We start from the raw sequence: 17,367 nt of genomic DNA on the forward strand, positions 1-17,367 counted from the left end.
TTCCGTACCAGAATTAAATACTCGAGGGAAAAAATTCAGTAATCAATAAATATTACAATTGTTTTAAATATTTTCAATTAAATAATTATAAATACTGTATATTTTATCATATATTCTATAGCCACGATCTTATCACATAAAACACTTGAAAATGTTTACATTAAGAAGAAATGTTGAATGAATCCATCTGAGGATATATTTTTCACGAGTAGAATAACGCATATGAAATATATTAGGTATTTGAAGTATATAAAAACTTTGTATATTTTTGAAAATTTTGAAAAAGAAAAATTTCTGATGATTTTGAAATTTGTTCGAACCGTATAAATATCCAAACATACATATATATATATATATATACACACACATACATTAAGTTTTCTAATATATGCCAAAATGTTCAAAAACCTCTTCAAAAAAATATATAAAAATTTTCATTTTCGATTTATTTGCGATTACTAAAACTTACCCTACGGTAAGTTTACACGTATATAAATAAATCAACTCCAAATACTCCTTGTACCAAAAAAATCATTAAAATTATTACTTTATCCATTTATTCAGACTTTTCCCTATTTTGATTTAATTTACTAATAAATAAAAAAGTGCACTTCAAGTACAGATAAATATCTAAATTATTTTTCCAATGGTAACAATTATTTTCTTCGAGCAATTTCTATGTAGTTACTCTTTGAAACCCATTCAGGATTTAAATGGGATTGCTTCGATAGTTTTTGTACTGTAATTCATATGTATATATACACATGAAAATATATAAATATGTGTGTGTGTGTATGTGTCGATATAATAATGGAAATTCTGCCACCGCCCTGGGGGGCTTTGGGGGCTTCGTTCGTTCGTTCGTTCGTTCCATAATCTGCCTCTTCAGATCGAATATTCACGGTCGATTACGCGATTCCATTCTTACATGGGCCAAACTGAATTGCACATTTATTAAACTTAATTCCATACACACACACCTACATAGTAAACATGTATATACATACACTGGGTGTCCCAGAACTCAACGAAAAGCCGAAACATCTTAACAAAAAAGTTAAAATAATTTATCACGCATTGTTTAAAAATTATGAGCTTTTAAGTGCAACCTAGAGCTTTGGTCAAAATGTGACCATTTTTTGGTTATTGTGGTTAATTTTTTTTACTTTTGTTTATTTAAACTTTAGAACCTTAAACATGAATTAACATTTCTAGGACCACAGTGAAAAATAATGACACAATTGCCCCAAGTTTTTCCATAATTGTTTTGAAATGAATAAAAATTGCATTTCTTGATGATTTTATAAAATTATAACTTTTTTTACTTAAATTTAAAAAAAATATTTAAACGCATAATGGACTATATAAATATATGGATAAATAATTTAAATTCAAAATTATTCAGTGGAAATAACAAATTTCACTTTTATCTGAAGAACTAACCATCATATATTTTGTCATTTTTTCTCAGAAGCAATGTTTCACATGCTAATCTATATAAATTTAAAAAAAGTTTAGAACTATATAAATTCATATCATTCATATAAAATAAAATTTATATGTATTATTTTTATTTCTCAAAATTATCTGTACTAATATGTGTCAATAAGAACCTGTGCAATGGATTAGTTAATTTCCTGGACTTTTTCATCAGGAAATATCTACAGGTATCTAATATATTAAACTATGTAATCGAATTGGATAATATAATGGAAATTGCCCAAGTTTTTAAGAATTACTTTTTGTAGAACTATAAATTTAAAATTTTCAAAAATCGATCGACTTTGAGAACCTCTCCTTCAAAAAAATGCACTAAAGTGTGTAGACAAGTTTAATCAAAAGTAGGTGCATTTAATCAGGATTATAAAAATTTTTGTAATAAAAAAATTCGAGTAAAAAATAAAAACCTAAAAATAACATCATTTTCTTTAGGCAGAGAAGCATGTTAACATTAATTTAGCCCTTATAGTGTTATTTTTAGGTTTATATTTTTTACTAGAATTTTTTTATTATAAAACTATAAAGTATTTTACCATTTTACAATTTAGATTTAAATGCACTAACTTTTGATGAAATTCGCCGACACACTTTAGTACATTTTTTTTACACACGAGGGCCTCTCAAAGTCGATCGAATTTGAAAATTTTGAATACACAGTTCAATGGTTTAATTCCTAAAAACTTGGGACAATTGTGTCTTTATTTTTAAATTTGGTTCTAGAAATGTTATTCAAAGTTATGCATTCAAAGTTTGAATGAACAAAAATAATCAAAATTAAGCACCAGGAACAAAAAATGGTCACAGATTCACTAAAACTTTGGGTAGCACTTAAAAGCTCACATCATTGGTGAATTGTAAATTGGTGAAATACTTGATAGTTTTATAATAAAAAAATTCGAGTAAAAAATAAAAACCTAAAAATGACATGATTTTTGCTAGTGCGAGAGAGAAACATTTGAACTTGAAACGCGTTAGGCGTTATTTTAGGTTTATATTTTTTACTTGAAATTTTTTATTATAAAACTAAAAAGTAATTCACCATTTTACAATCCTGATTAAGTGCACTAACTTTTGACGAAATTTGCCTACACACTTTAGTACACATTTTTTTTAAAGGAGGGCCTCTCAAAGTCGACCAAATTTGAAAATTTTGAATTCACAGTTCAATTGTTTAATTCCTAAAAACTTGGACAATTGTGTCTTTATTTTTAAATTTGGTTCTAGAAATGTTATTCAAAGTTATGCATTCAAAGTTTGAATGAACAAAAATAATCAAAATTAAGCACCAGGAACAAAAAATGGTCACAGATTCACTAAAACTTTGGGTAGCACTTAAAAGCTCACATCATTGGTGAATTGTAAATTGGTGAAATACTTGATAGTTTTATAATAAAAAAATTCGAGTAAAAAATAAAAACCTAAAAATGACATGATTTTTGCTAGTGCGAGAGAGAAACATTTGAACTTGGAATGCGTCAGGTGTTATTTTTAAGTTTATATTTTTTACTCGAAATTTTTTATTATAAACTATAAAGTATTTCAATATTTTACAATTCTGATTGTATGCACCAAGTTTTGATGAAACTTGCCAACACACTTTAGTACATTTTTTTTAAAGGAGGGCCTCTTAAAGTGGATCAAATTTTAAAATTTTGAATTCACAGTTCAAAGTCTTAATTCCTGAAAACTTGGGACAATTTTGTCATCATTTTTGACTGTGATACTAGAAAAGTTATTCAAGGTTATGGATTCAAAGTTTGAATGAACAAAAATAATAAAAATTAAGCACCAGGAACAAAAAATGGTCACAGATTCACTAAAGTTTTGGGTTACACTTAAAAGCTCATAATTTGAGATAAATTATTTTTCTAATTTTTCGTTGAGTTCTGGGACACCCTGTATATACATTCTTGAACCATCAAAACCAGAAAACACTTTTTGTTGACTTCTACAAGAAAAACATGGAAAAAGGTTGTTTTAGCTTTGTCACTTTTTCATCTTTCTAAGAAATCAATCACTACAACTGTCTTAATGCGTTTTTTGCCCCGAACTTACTATATTTGTAAAAGTGGAGTCAAAGATATCGTAAAAGACTGTTTGTTGCCCCAAAATATAAGACCAATTGATCTTTTTTTTATTTATTAATGATTATTTTGATTCCTCGATTAATTACGTCACGGAGGTACCAGCAGTTTTCCTTAAGGCACAATGCCATGCACCACTAGTTATATATACATCTTTAATTTGAAATTCACTGAGCATTTAATTTTACAGTAATTAAATTATCTTAGTTAAACTAGTTGATGTTAATGGCATTAACCCTAAATTACCTAAATACATTAAAATTATGTAATGCAAGAACATTAATTAAAAAGATGAAAGGCAGAGTAGCATGATGATAAATTGTATAGTATTCAAAATTAATAAAATTTTCGAGCTATTTCTGAAATCAAATTTTATTTAAATTATTTTACTTAATATCAAACAATGATCAGTAATAGATTTAGATTCAAAATAATAACAAATTAGAAAATTTAACAACTTAAAAATTAAAAAAGCAGGGCAAGAAAAAGGGTCTCGTTAGTTTTCCTGAGAAAATCTGACACATTTGTACGAAAAAATATAAATGCATATATATATATATATATATATATATAAATATATATATATATATATATATATATATATATACATATATGTAGGTTTTACGATAACGATGCAACGAACCATAAAAGTAGCTTACATATCGACATGAAATGCAAAAAGATGTATCGGAAAAATATTTTTCCGGTAACAGTAATTGGCAGTTTGCATTCAATACATACACACACACCCATATATATATATATATATATATATATATACATATATATATATATCTTATATATATAAATAAAAATCTATATAAATCCTTCTTGTGTAAAATTGAAAATCAAAATATAAATGAGTTATATTTAAATACACATTTCGCACTCTGCTGAATAAATCGATAATATTTTAAATAAAATTGTTGTGGGTATGTTTAAATGCTTGTAAAATATATATATATATATATATATATATATATATATATAATAATTTCACATTTAAAATGAATCCCATTAACAAATCTAAATATTTTTCATTTTTTTATGCAAATGTATGTAATTGAATGTTCCAAGTGAGAAAAAATATTCCTTTTTTAAATAATTTTACGATGAAAGGTGATATGATTTAAAATCACTAAAACCCAAATAAAAAAAATTAAGTTTTTTGAGATAATTATGATAGTTCAGGTATACTTCGGGGCCAATTCTCGAATAAAATATACATCTGAAGATAAATAGTTATTTTTATTGAACAATATAGAATTTTTGTGTATCTATTTTTCACAAGTTACTACTATAAATGTTTTCATAAAATATTTGTTTAAAACAATATTCATTGCAATGATTTTAAATATTTTTTTCGCTCTAAAAAAAAATAATAATTTCTATTTGAGTTTGATGAAGAAAACATTTGAATTAAAATCATTTATGCACAATACTTATTATTTAAACTAGTAAAAGAATTATTCAAAGTCTACTACTCTCTAATTAATTTTATTTGTTTCATCACCGTTAAAAAATAATTATCATATTTTTTGTATGATGCAGACGAGAGCTTTTCGTTATTAATTCATTAAGCTCAAAATATTATCGGAAGTAATTGAAAGTCGTTTTATCATTATCCAAACATAAAGCTATCTATCATACTTATCTTGTCAAAAAATACTACTATCGATATTAACTAATATATATATATATATATATATATATATATATATATATATATATATATATATATATATATATATATATAATATATATAAAGAAAGGTGTCCTGGCATCCATCTAATTTGTAAAAAAAAGAAAATAAGAATGACATATATACATTAGCATTAAAAAAACAAAAAATTCTTGATATTTATTTAATTTTTTAAGAAAAGACTTATAATTACTATGAGTATTAGTATATTAAATTTTATAATAAAATATATAATTAAAAATTATAATTATATTCTATACAAAAAATATATTAGTACATAGTATAAATTTTTATAACTGGACTATAAATATTTGGAGTTACCAAGGTAAAGGTGACAAAATTTTGTGAATTGCCAAAAAACTTGTAAAATTTCTTTGAAAATAAGAAAATTTAAGTATGTACACTTATTGTATATACTTTCAGAAATACTATACTATAATTACAGCTCTTAACTATATATAGTACATGTAGTATAAAGTTTTATAACTCACTGTCAATATTTGGAGTTACCGAGGTAAAGGTGACAAAATTTTGTAAATTGCTAAAAAACTTGTATAATTTGTTAAAAAAACAATGAAATAAAGCTGTTTTAGTTAAATGATGGCTAGAATATTAGCCTAAACGTGCGGATTTTAAAGAAATTTGAATTAAGATGGTCCTTAAAGGAATTGAGAACTTTTGTAATCTTGTTAAGATTTAGGAAATCGTTATATGTATACATACATATATATATATATATAAATATAAATAAATATATATATATATATATATATATAGATGTGTGTGTATGTATGTGTAAATATACGTATATATACAACCCTCCTTATATACATTAAACTGTACTTAATTTGTCAGGTCTTGAATTACAAAGGGATTAATATGGAAATAGAATGAATTAACACTTCAAAGTCTTAAAGACTTTACGATATCTTAAATTAAATATCTAAAGTAACACACAAACACACACACACACATATATATATATATATATATATATAAATATATAAGAAATTATATCATGGATGTCAAAGCCCAATCGTCAATTCTGTGCAATAGAATTTTTTTACCACAAAATTTTAAACTAACTTTTTAAATTAAAAAAAAATAAATCAAAACAATTTACAAAGTAATATCTATTATATATCTACATATATATTTTGGCCTATGTGATATTTAAAACAAAACAACATTTCAATAAAGAATCTGATACCTATCATACATTTTGAGTAATTTAAGAAAAAGTAAAAAAATGTACCCTGGGAGTACTAGGAACAATACTAAACATATCAACTAAATTTTGAGACGGAGTTTATTAACAACAATATATATTAAATTTATTAAATACCATTTATTAAATATATTAAATACCATTCTGCAGATAATTCATCATAGTATAATCCTACATTACAATATTTCATAGTAAGTTTTCATACAAATTTTTGAGAAATTTGATAACAAGTGACAAATATGTACTCAAATAGTACTAGAATGCTAGTAAAAATATAAATACCGAAGTTGAAACTAAATTTTCCAGTAAATTTTGTTCATAACAATATATATAATATTACACCATTTATTAGATAATTTATTTAATTTCAACATGCATTAATAGATTTTCTAGTTTTTATAAAAATTTTCGAGTTATTTATTGAAAACCCAGAGAGTACTAAATTAACACTAAAAATATCAAATTCGAATTTTAAATTAATTTTAAATTACATTTAGTTAATAATAATATATATTTTAAAGATAATTTATTACATAAAAATCCTACATCACAATATCAGTATGTGTTAAACAAATTTTTTGAGTTAATTAATAAAAACTAAAAAAAATTACTTATATCAAGGGTAGGTAAAATGTTTAAGTATTTTTTTTAAATAAATTTTGTTAGAAACATCAAATAAATAATCACACCAATATTTGTCAAATAATTAAATAAACTCTTTAAAAAATTAACCAAAAATAAAAAATAAATGCACGGTGCATCAAAAAGCATTTGCTTACTTCTAGTAGTTAACTTTGTTTAAATAATAAATTTCTTAACTATAATTTGATGTACCTAAAAATGAGTAATTAACTCTCAAATATAATAATAGTTCATATTTACCATTTTATGGCTCTACGATATTTGTTTGTCCTTTATAATTAGCGGTCTGATGCATTATTTCGTTGTACAAATTAATTTATTGTACGGGTTTATATGAATTTTGCCATTATAGATTAATAATGGGAGCTTAAGCTGCCCTAATTAGCAATTAATCTGCTTAGAAGTTGCCCGTAATTATCACATTTAATCTAATTTCAGTTAAATGACGTCGGATTCATTATTCATGCACCCATGTGCTCTGCCAGACGACAAACGCAATTATGGCAATTATTCGCAACAGTTACAATAATTAAAAGATATACACATTTATATATACATATATATATATATATATGTATATATATATATATATATATATATCAAAGATTCATGCGAACACCGCGATCGTGTTTAGTTTCTAAATATCTTCAAAAGTTTCCAAATTATATTAGTGTGTTAATAAATAATATTTAAAATACTACAACTATTGCAGTAAATTATTAAACGTCTATATATATGATATTTAATAAATTTTACCGAGTTTTTATCTCTCATAAACTACCAGGCGTATTCCGGTGCGGGCAAATGCACTTTAACCCGGAGCGAGGCCTCGTTCCAGGTTAAGTGTCAATTTAGCGTACCGGTCGGGAAAACAATTATGATTACGATTTATTAATTTAATATATTTATTTATACATACTGAACTCAACGTAGTAATAATATTGATCGTAATTATTATGAACAAAAAAATAGATAAAAAATTATTTGACGAAGTTATGAGCTTTATGAGCAACTTAGAGCTTTGGTAAAAATGTGATCAAATTTTGGTTATTGTGGTTGATTCTTATTACTTTTGTTTATATAAACATTGGATCTGTAAACGTAAATAACGGTTCAAAGACCATGGTAAAAAATAATGACATATTTGCTCCGAAGTTTTTAAGAATTGAAACATTTTGTTGTAGTATAAATTTAAAATTAAATACTTTGAGCGACCTTCCACTAAAAAAGAAAGCACTGAAGTGTGTTTGGAAGTTTTATTGAAATTTTATCGGATTTAATCAGAATTGTAAAGTAGTAAAATATTTGGTTTTGTAATAAAATTTGTAATAAAAAAAATGAGCAAAAAAATAAAAACCTAAAGAAAAAACATATTCATAAAAATTAACCTTAAACTCAGAATTTCGAAATTTTTATAATTTTTTCATAATAGTTACGATCAATACTATCACCTTGTTTCGGCTTGACGTTGAGTTCTGGGACACCCTGTGCGAACAGCGTTTTTGAGATGATGAAAGATATATGATAAAATGTTCTACATGCATCCATCCATCCAATTATATCAAAAAGGATTCAGTTAAAAATGATGACTTTATTAAATTTGCAAATGTCTGGATTTGATAGAGATCAACTAAATAACTAAAGTATTAAAAATCAACAAGTATTACATAAACTACAATGCTAAAATGTAAGGAAACAAAAATAAATAATAAGAATGAAGTAATTTGCAGTAACTTACCATACAAATAATTAATATTATTTTATTTATTATTATTATTTTCTATGTTTTTATACATAATTTTAGGAGAATTTTCTTATTTATCCATTTTATTTTTCTAAATATTGATATGATATTTTAAAATGTCACTTACACGTGGTTTAGTCGATGCAGTGGAAAAGGATATATATGCATATATATATATATATATATATATTATATATATATATATATAACTTGTGCAATTTTGTAAAATACGATTCTAGAAAGCAATTTCTCTTAGCGAAACCTTATTTAACGTTTATTGTACTTTGAAACCACTCATAAAATGAAACTCTATCAAATGTACTACAAACATACACACACACACACACACACATATATATATATATATATATTAAATATATTTAATATGTTTCTAGCACGCCACATGAAATATCAGATTAAAATAATTCTATCCCAATACTTCTTATAGAAAAAACAGACAGACATACACACACACACACACACATACACACACACACACATATATATATATATATAAAGATTTTTAAATTTCGAAACTAAAAGCGTTGGTCCTTCTTCAACAAAATATTTATTTAATATATTTATTTTTTCTAACAGTTTTGGGAATATAGGCTGTCTTTTTCTATAAGAGCTCTATTCATAACAAATATAAACTAGCTGTAAGTGGAATTCTGTCTTAAGGCAATTAAGGCATCGTGCCTTAAGGCAAATTGCTGGAACTTCCCGTACCAAAAATTATTATTTTTTTAAAAACGATTAACATTTTTGAAAAAAATTTACTTTGAAGAAATAAGATATTTGAGAAACTATAAATTGGACGAAAAATTACTTTTTTTTTGAAAAAAAAAAAAATTAAAAAAAAAAAATTTTTTTTAATTTTTTTTTTTTTTGAAAAAAATTTTTTTTTTTCTTTATTTTGACATATTGTGGAAGATCTGAACTTTTTTTTCAAAGCAATCGTACTGCTTTAACTGCATAGGGACAAAATATAAAGCGCGTAAGCGCCGCGCCGCTGTCTAACGCATAAGCATTGGTACGGAACCCATAGGAATGTTAACAAATTGTATACTTATTGTTAAAATCTCTATAAAATATCTGATAATTTGATGTGCATATGTCTAATGATCATTTCTGACCGCCAAATGGCTCATTTTTTTACTTTTTCCTCCATATCTCCGAAACCGCTAGACCTACCTTCATGAAAATTTTATCGATTCTTCATCTTGTCAATACAAGTGAAATGTTTTTTGAATTATTCAAATCGAACGCTCCGTTCTCTTAAAAACTGAGTTACCGTGTTCGGCACTTTTTGCCCCGTATCTTCGGAACGGCTAGACCTGCCTTCGCCAAAAACTAATCAGCACGTCTCCTTATCAATACGAATCGAATGTTTTTTGAATTATTCAAATCGGTTGATCCGTGTTCCCGAAATCGTCGACGAAAATTTGTATCCGCACATACATACACACACGCACACACACACACACACACACACACACACACACACACACACACACACACACACACACACACACACACATACATCCATTTTTTCTAAGGTATGCCAAAATGTTCAGAAACCTCTGAAACGTAAAGATATATAAAAATTTTCATTTTCGATTTTTTTGCGATTACTATAACTTACCCTACGGGAAGTTAAAAATTACTATACCTTCATGCAATTATTTAATTTACTCTTTTTCTTTATAACTAAATATTTTTTTTAAAAAAACACTCAACAAAACTCGAAACGCACCAAAAACTTTGAAAATTTATCTTCATTCTACTGAGTTTATTCTAATACTAAAATTTTCACTATTGAAAATCAATTACTAACATCCTAGGACTTAATATCGTGGATCACTGATATCAATTTTAATTTGTAAATATGAATAAAAATACATTTTTAATCCATGGTAAAAATAATTATTTTTGTGGTTTAAAACCACAAACCAAAACCTTCCATACTAAACTCTCCTATTTCATCCTAATTTAATTTAACCTACGGGCGGATTTGGGAGCTTCCATTTGGTTAATAAAAAATTGCTATAAATAAATTTACACACATATATATATATATATATATATATATATATATACATATATATATATATATTGTGTATCCATTATATTAGCGATTGATTTAAATCTCTAATCGTGTGTGCGCAGACTGAATAATGTATGTAATATTTTCGGTACATTTCACCTGACTCTGTATGTGATTTTATAAATTTGCGGTGTCTAAAGAGACGACGAAGACGACACCCAAGAAATCCTTAAATAAATCGAGAAATTTTGCATTTACATTAAATTTCGACACTCGCTTTGGTAGGAGTTTGCTTAAATAATAATGTAAACATTTTATCGAGAAGATTTCGATTATACATCGTAAAATGTATTATATAAAGTATTTATATTTGTAATTATATTTTTCTATTATTTAGTCGTTTATTAACTTCCCGAAGGAGAAGTTTATGTTTTCATCAAAAAATCCGACTCGGTAATTTTATGTTTTCTCGACGTTTCAAGCCATTCTGAATCGAATGAGACCAAATTTGGAAAAAGTATGTGTGTGTGTGCGTGTAGGTGAACAGATTTTTTGCCGTAAATCGACGTTTTCTCAAAAACGGCTAGACCGATTTAAAAAATTTAAAAGCCATTCGATGTATCTCGATGGAGACTAGCGTTTCTGATATTTTGTATAACGATCGGTCAGGCCGTTTCTTTGTATATCGCAGAAAAGTGAAAAATTTTTCGTCCACGTTTTAGCCCGCAATTCTGAATCGATTTTGAAAATTCAAAAACTGTTCGATAGATATTGATTGGGAATCGTGCTGATTAGTTTTTGGTAAAGATCGGCCGGGCCATTCTCTTGCAATAAAGTTTTTAAAAAAAAAATTTCGACGATTTTTATAAAAAATTTTTTAACGGTAGATACCACAGTCTTGCAGGTCATACTAAAATATTACGGTCCTACGACAAGTCGTTTAATTTTAAAAAATCTTCAAAGTTTGCAAAAATTTGTATCGTTTTTTTGGCATTTGGCAAAATTAAACCTATGATCGACGTTTTCTTAAAAACGCCTGAGCCGATTTCAGAAATTTAAAAGCCATTTGATGTATCTCAATGAGGACTATCGTTTGTCAGTTTTGTGAGACGATCTGCCAAACCGTTTCTTTGTAATTTAAAAAAAAGTGTTAAATATTCGTCCACATTTAAGCTCATCCTACCGAACCGATTTTGAAAAATCAAAAACTGTTCGAAAGATATCATTTGGGAATGATGCTGATTAATTTTAGGTGAAAATCTACCGAGCCGTTTTCTTGTAATGAACTGTTGAAAAAAAAATTTGAGCCGATTTTCATGGAACTTTTTTTGGCGATATATACCATGGTCTTATAGAACTTACTGTAATATTACGGCATTACGACAAGTAGTTTAATTTTAAAAATTCGTCAAACTTTGCTAAAATTATTATCGTTTTATTAAAAGTAGGATTGACGAAGTATAATTATTTACACATTTTTTTTGATTAAGTCGAATATTTACACATATCGGGAAGTTCATGTAACTTGCCTCAAGGCTAAATACCAAACCAACTAGTTTATTTATTTATTTTACACATAGCCCACAGAATAGTTTCAAAAAGAACCTAAAAATTACAATAATACAATTAAAACACAAAATAACATAATACAGAATGTTTTTAATGTAACAATTTTATTAAATTACAATAATGTATTCCTTATTTGTTCATAAAAAATTTGATACATTTTGTTTTAAAGAGTCTTCTAGAAAAATAGCAACAAATTCCCAACTTGAGAGCTTTTTGTGTAAATTCTTAATTTAATTTTTTATTTCTATTCATTTTTTCTTATTTATTTTTACATTTTTAGCATCTTTATTAACACAAACAGTATGAATAAAAAAACTAAATAAAATAGTTTCCCATTTTTTTTATCAAAATGCACTTAACCTGGAGCAACCCCTTATTCAAGGTTAAGCGTCAGTTTAGCGTTTAGCCATGGGAAAACATTCGCAAATACGTTTTGTTCAATTATGAATATATATGGATGTCTGCATTCGTGTAGGTATATATGAACTCTGAAATATTATTATATGAAACATAATTCATTGACTGAGATGAAAAAAGAAAAAACAGGGCGTTAATAATTCTCAAAACCAAATATTGGATAATATTTCACACAACATGATCAGATTTCCCTTATAAACACAATATTGTGTCTGTCGCCGATGGCTACTTGGTAAATTAGATATATAATTATAAAAAATAATAATAAATAACGATAATTGACATTAAATTTTTTATCGTAGATTTACCAAAAATTTTCCACAAATTTTTCATTTTTTTTATTTCAATGCTTTCGTTTGACTAATTTAAGATTTACTAATTTTAGTTTTACTACCCTTCCAATTCGTGGGCGAGTTAATTATTAAAGTTTCTCCAGGTAGTAGAATCTGGTTGTAGAAGTATATTCTAAATTTTCATTCAAATACGAAATGTTCGTAGAAGTTTGATTGAAAATCGTAAAACTAATTACATAAATTTAGTTGCAATATTGTCGATTGAAGTGCTTATGTCACAGTTAATCAGCTTTTTCCCTAAGGACTTACGTAACTTGTACGCAAATCGAAGAGGAAATGGATAATATACACACAAACACACATATATACTTTACTATATATATATATATATATATATATATTTATATATATATATTATTTAAAGAAAATCCACCTTAATTTAGTACTTTTCCTGATAAGCTCCCTTTTGCAGGTGCTTTTATATGCAAGATTTTTGTCACAGTCGTAAATTTTTTATCAGAACCTCGTTTATGACGTTTTTTTTATTTATTTATAACGTAAATAGCATTTTTGAGCTATAAAAAAACTCAAATCTTATGAAACATACATAAATAAACACACAAAAGTGCATGGAATAATTTCGTATGTAAGTTTAAGGTTGTGGGAAAAATACCTACAAGTAGAATTTTGTAAAAAAATTATAATTTTAGTGTTTATTAGTGCAAACGATGTACTTATAAATAATGTGAATGATTTTAAAAAATGCAGCATGAATTGCATTTTGTAAAATTCAATAGAAATTTTATATAAAGAGAAGAAAACAAGAGCAAATTGATACAATATTCAGAAAATGTATTTAATATTGTATGATAATCAAAATGAATTGTAGTAGTTCTCAAAGTACATACAGACATTTTGAGTAGAGAAATATTATATTCATTTTGGAAAATTGTCACACAAATGACGTATTTTATAAAAATCCTCTAGCAACTTTTGCGAAAGCAATTTAAAATGTCCCAGAGTTGGCGTGAGTAATTTTTTTAATCTTTCGTTTCATGCTAAAAATATCAGCAATTTTATTTCAGATTTTCAGAGAGAACACGTTGAAAAATAATATACTCGTATTTAAAAGTTGTAACACGAATGTAGCATTTTATAATAATTATTGAAAGTAGTAAACGTGAGAGCAATTTAAATAACGTCCAAGTACAAGTTTGAAAAAATTATTAATATTTTAGTTTGTGTTAAAAATATCTGCAGTTTTAGTATTTGTTGCTCTAAAGAACGTGTTGTAAAATGATATACTCGAATTGAAAAATTGTAACATGGATGATGATTTTTTTAAAAATTCTTGAAAATTTTACATTTTTAGATAAAGCGAAAGCAATTTAAAATGAGTTTAAGCAAATATTGTTATATTTCGTGTTGTGCAAAATATATCATAAATTTCAGTATTTGTTGTTATTAGAAATATATTGGAAAATATTATATTGCAATTTAAAAGTTGTAAAACAAACGGTGTGTTTTATAAAAATTCTTGAAAATAATATAACACTAATATCAGAGGCGAGTAGAATTTTTTCTTCTAATTTCTTAAATTGATTTTGCTCGTCAGTAGAGTTTCTTATTTGTATTTTTTAAATAATTTTTGCTTACCAGTAGAGTTCTTTTTTGTGTTTATTTTCCAAATTATTTTTGCTTGCCAGTATAGTGAGATTTTTTTGTTTTCTTAAATCATTTCTGCTTGTCAGCAGATTTTTTCTTTAATTATATTTGCTCGTCAGAAGGGTCCTTTTACTGCTTTTTTTCAATCAAATTTGCTCGTCAGTCGAGTTCTTTCTTTCTAATTTTTTAAACCGAGTTTACTCATCAGTAGAATTCTTTTTTTTCTATTTTGAACCAAAATTGCCCATCAGCAAAGTTTTTTTTTTCACTTTTAAAATCTTTGCTCGTCAGTAGAGTCCTTTTTACTGTTTTCTTCAATCGATTTTGATCGTCAGTAGAGTACAGCCCTTAATTTTAGTTTTCCCCAATCGATTTTGCTTGTTAGTAGAATTCCTAATTTTTATTTTCTTAAATCGATTTTGCTTATCAGTAGAGTCCTTAATTTTTCTTTTTCTAGATAAATTTTGCTTGCCAGTAAAGTTAGTTTTTAAATTATTTTTGCTCATCTGTAGAGTTCTTTCTTTTTGATCATAATCTAGTTCTATCTTATTAATTTTATTAATCTAGTTTCATGAAATAACTTTGTCCCAGTTGTCGTTTTACACAATACATGTAAGCATAATAACTAAACTATGTATTTAGTTGTAATACAATATTCAAGCTGGTTGTAAAGTTTCGTAAAATCCATCATCGGAATAGACTGGAGTTTAATCATACACCTAATATCCATATTGTGACAGAAATTCTGCATTAATGGAATAAATTCTAAACCACATGACAACATGATCAATTCCACCGAAATGAATATTCTATTCTCATCTCAGGCATTTCCACCTGATGTTGTTTTTGTCGCCGGTGGAGAAATGTCTACGAAGAATGGGAAATTAATTCCAATTGGCATAATATTAATTACAACTGTCTTGTTTCTTGACAAACCGAATAAAAGACGAACTTCGAGAAGTCTATTATTAATAGATAATATTACCAGATAGAGAGTGAGTATCGTTGTTCTGTAGTTAAGTTTATGTAATTACATCATGTGATCGAAGGGATTGTGTTCCAGACAGTTTTCGACACGAACTTCTGAAACTAATCAACAACTATCGTGGTAAAAGGACTCAAATAGTAGTATATAGGTGGCAGAGATAAATTATTTTCGGGGATAAAAAATATGATTAAGCCCACGCCATTGATTTTAGGAAAAAAACACCAACGAGCCGATTGGAGAAAATAAGAACAAACTTAAGGAGAAGCTTCGGATTTATCCGACTTGATAATTTTTAACTCTGGAAGTCAAATGTACTGAAATGTGTCAGTGTGTGTGTGAACCTAAATTTGACCTTTCATCGACATTTACTCAAAAACGACATTACTTATTTTTAAAAATTCGAAAGGTCATTTTACAAAGCTCTATAAATAAATAAGGATTAATAAGACAGAACTGGCTTTAAAACAAAACGAAAGAACTCTACTGACGAGCAAAAATAATTAAAAAAAAACACAAAATGTGAATTTGTAAAAAAATGATTTAAAAAAATAAAAAAGGACTCTACTGACAAGCAAAATTAAACAAAAAAAGTCGGAAAAAGAACTCTAATGACAAGGAAAAATGATTTAAAAAAATAAAAAAGGACTCTACTGACGAGCAAAATTAAACAAAAAAAGTCGGAAAAAGAACTCTAATGACGAGAAAAAATGATTTGAGAAAAAACACAAAAAGAACTTTACTGACGAGCAGAAATTATTTGAGAAAACAGTAAAAAGGACTCTACTAAGGAGCAAAAATAATTAAAAAAACACTAAAATGATTTAAGAAAACAGTTTTAAGGAAACGTACACTACTGACGAGCAAAGTTAATGAAAAAAAGTAAAAAAAGAACTCTACTGACGAGCAAAAATGATTTAAAAAAACAGTAAAAAAGAACTCTACTGACGAGTGAAAATGATTTAAAAAACCAGTGAAAAAGAACTCTATTAAAAAATAAAATAATTAAAAAACACAAAATAGAAATTTGTGAAAAAATGATTTGAAAAAAATGAAACAGGACTCTACTGACGAGCAAAATTAAACAAAAAAAAGTTGGAAAAAGAACTCTACTGATAAGCAAAATCAATCCAAGAAAACAGAAAAAGCACTCTACTGACGAGCAAAAATGATTTAAAAAAAAAACACAAAAAACTCTCACTATACTGACGAGAAGAAATGATATTAGAAAATAAAAAGAGAATTCTACTGACGAGCAAAAATGATTTAAGAACATAAAATTTTTTTTTGATTAGATTTTTTCATTGATATTGTCTTTAAATTGTAGTATTTTGTGTTTTTCCCGGTTTAAATTTGTCTAACGTGCTGAATGATGACACATATACAGTGTCGAAACATACATAATTAATAGTTAACTATTTATTACTTTTTATCTCCATTATTTCTCTGCAAACCCAATTTTTTTCATATATTTAAGTTCTATATGCAATT

At 26.1% G+C, this 17,367-nt stretch overlaps 1 protein-coding gene across 1 annotated transcript in view; it reads right to left on the reverse strand.

The window, feature by feature from the left end:
• LOC113372759 (somatostatin receptor type 1-like) overlaps positions 1 to 17,367 on the reverse strand; it is a 52,787-nt gene that overhangs the window by 15,800 nt on the left and 19,620 nt on the right. The window lies entirely within an intron of this gene.

Source organism: Ctenocephalides felis, unplaced genomic scaffold, assembly GCF_003426905.1.
Source record: "Ctenocephalides felis isolate EL2017-DRISC unplaced genomic scaffold, ASM342690v1 CF-g0.4_SCAFFOLD_01604, whole genome shotgun sequence".
NCBI classification, from domain to species: domain Eukaryota; kingdom Metazoa; phylum Arthropoda; class Insecta; order Siphonaptera; family Pulicidae; genus Ctenocephalides; species Ctenocephalides felis.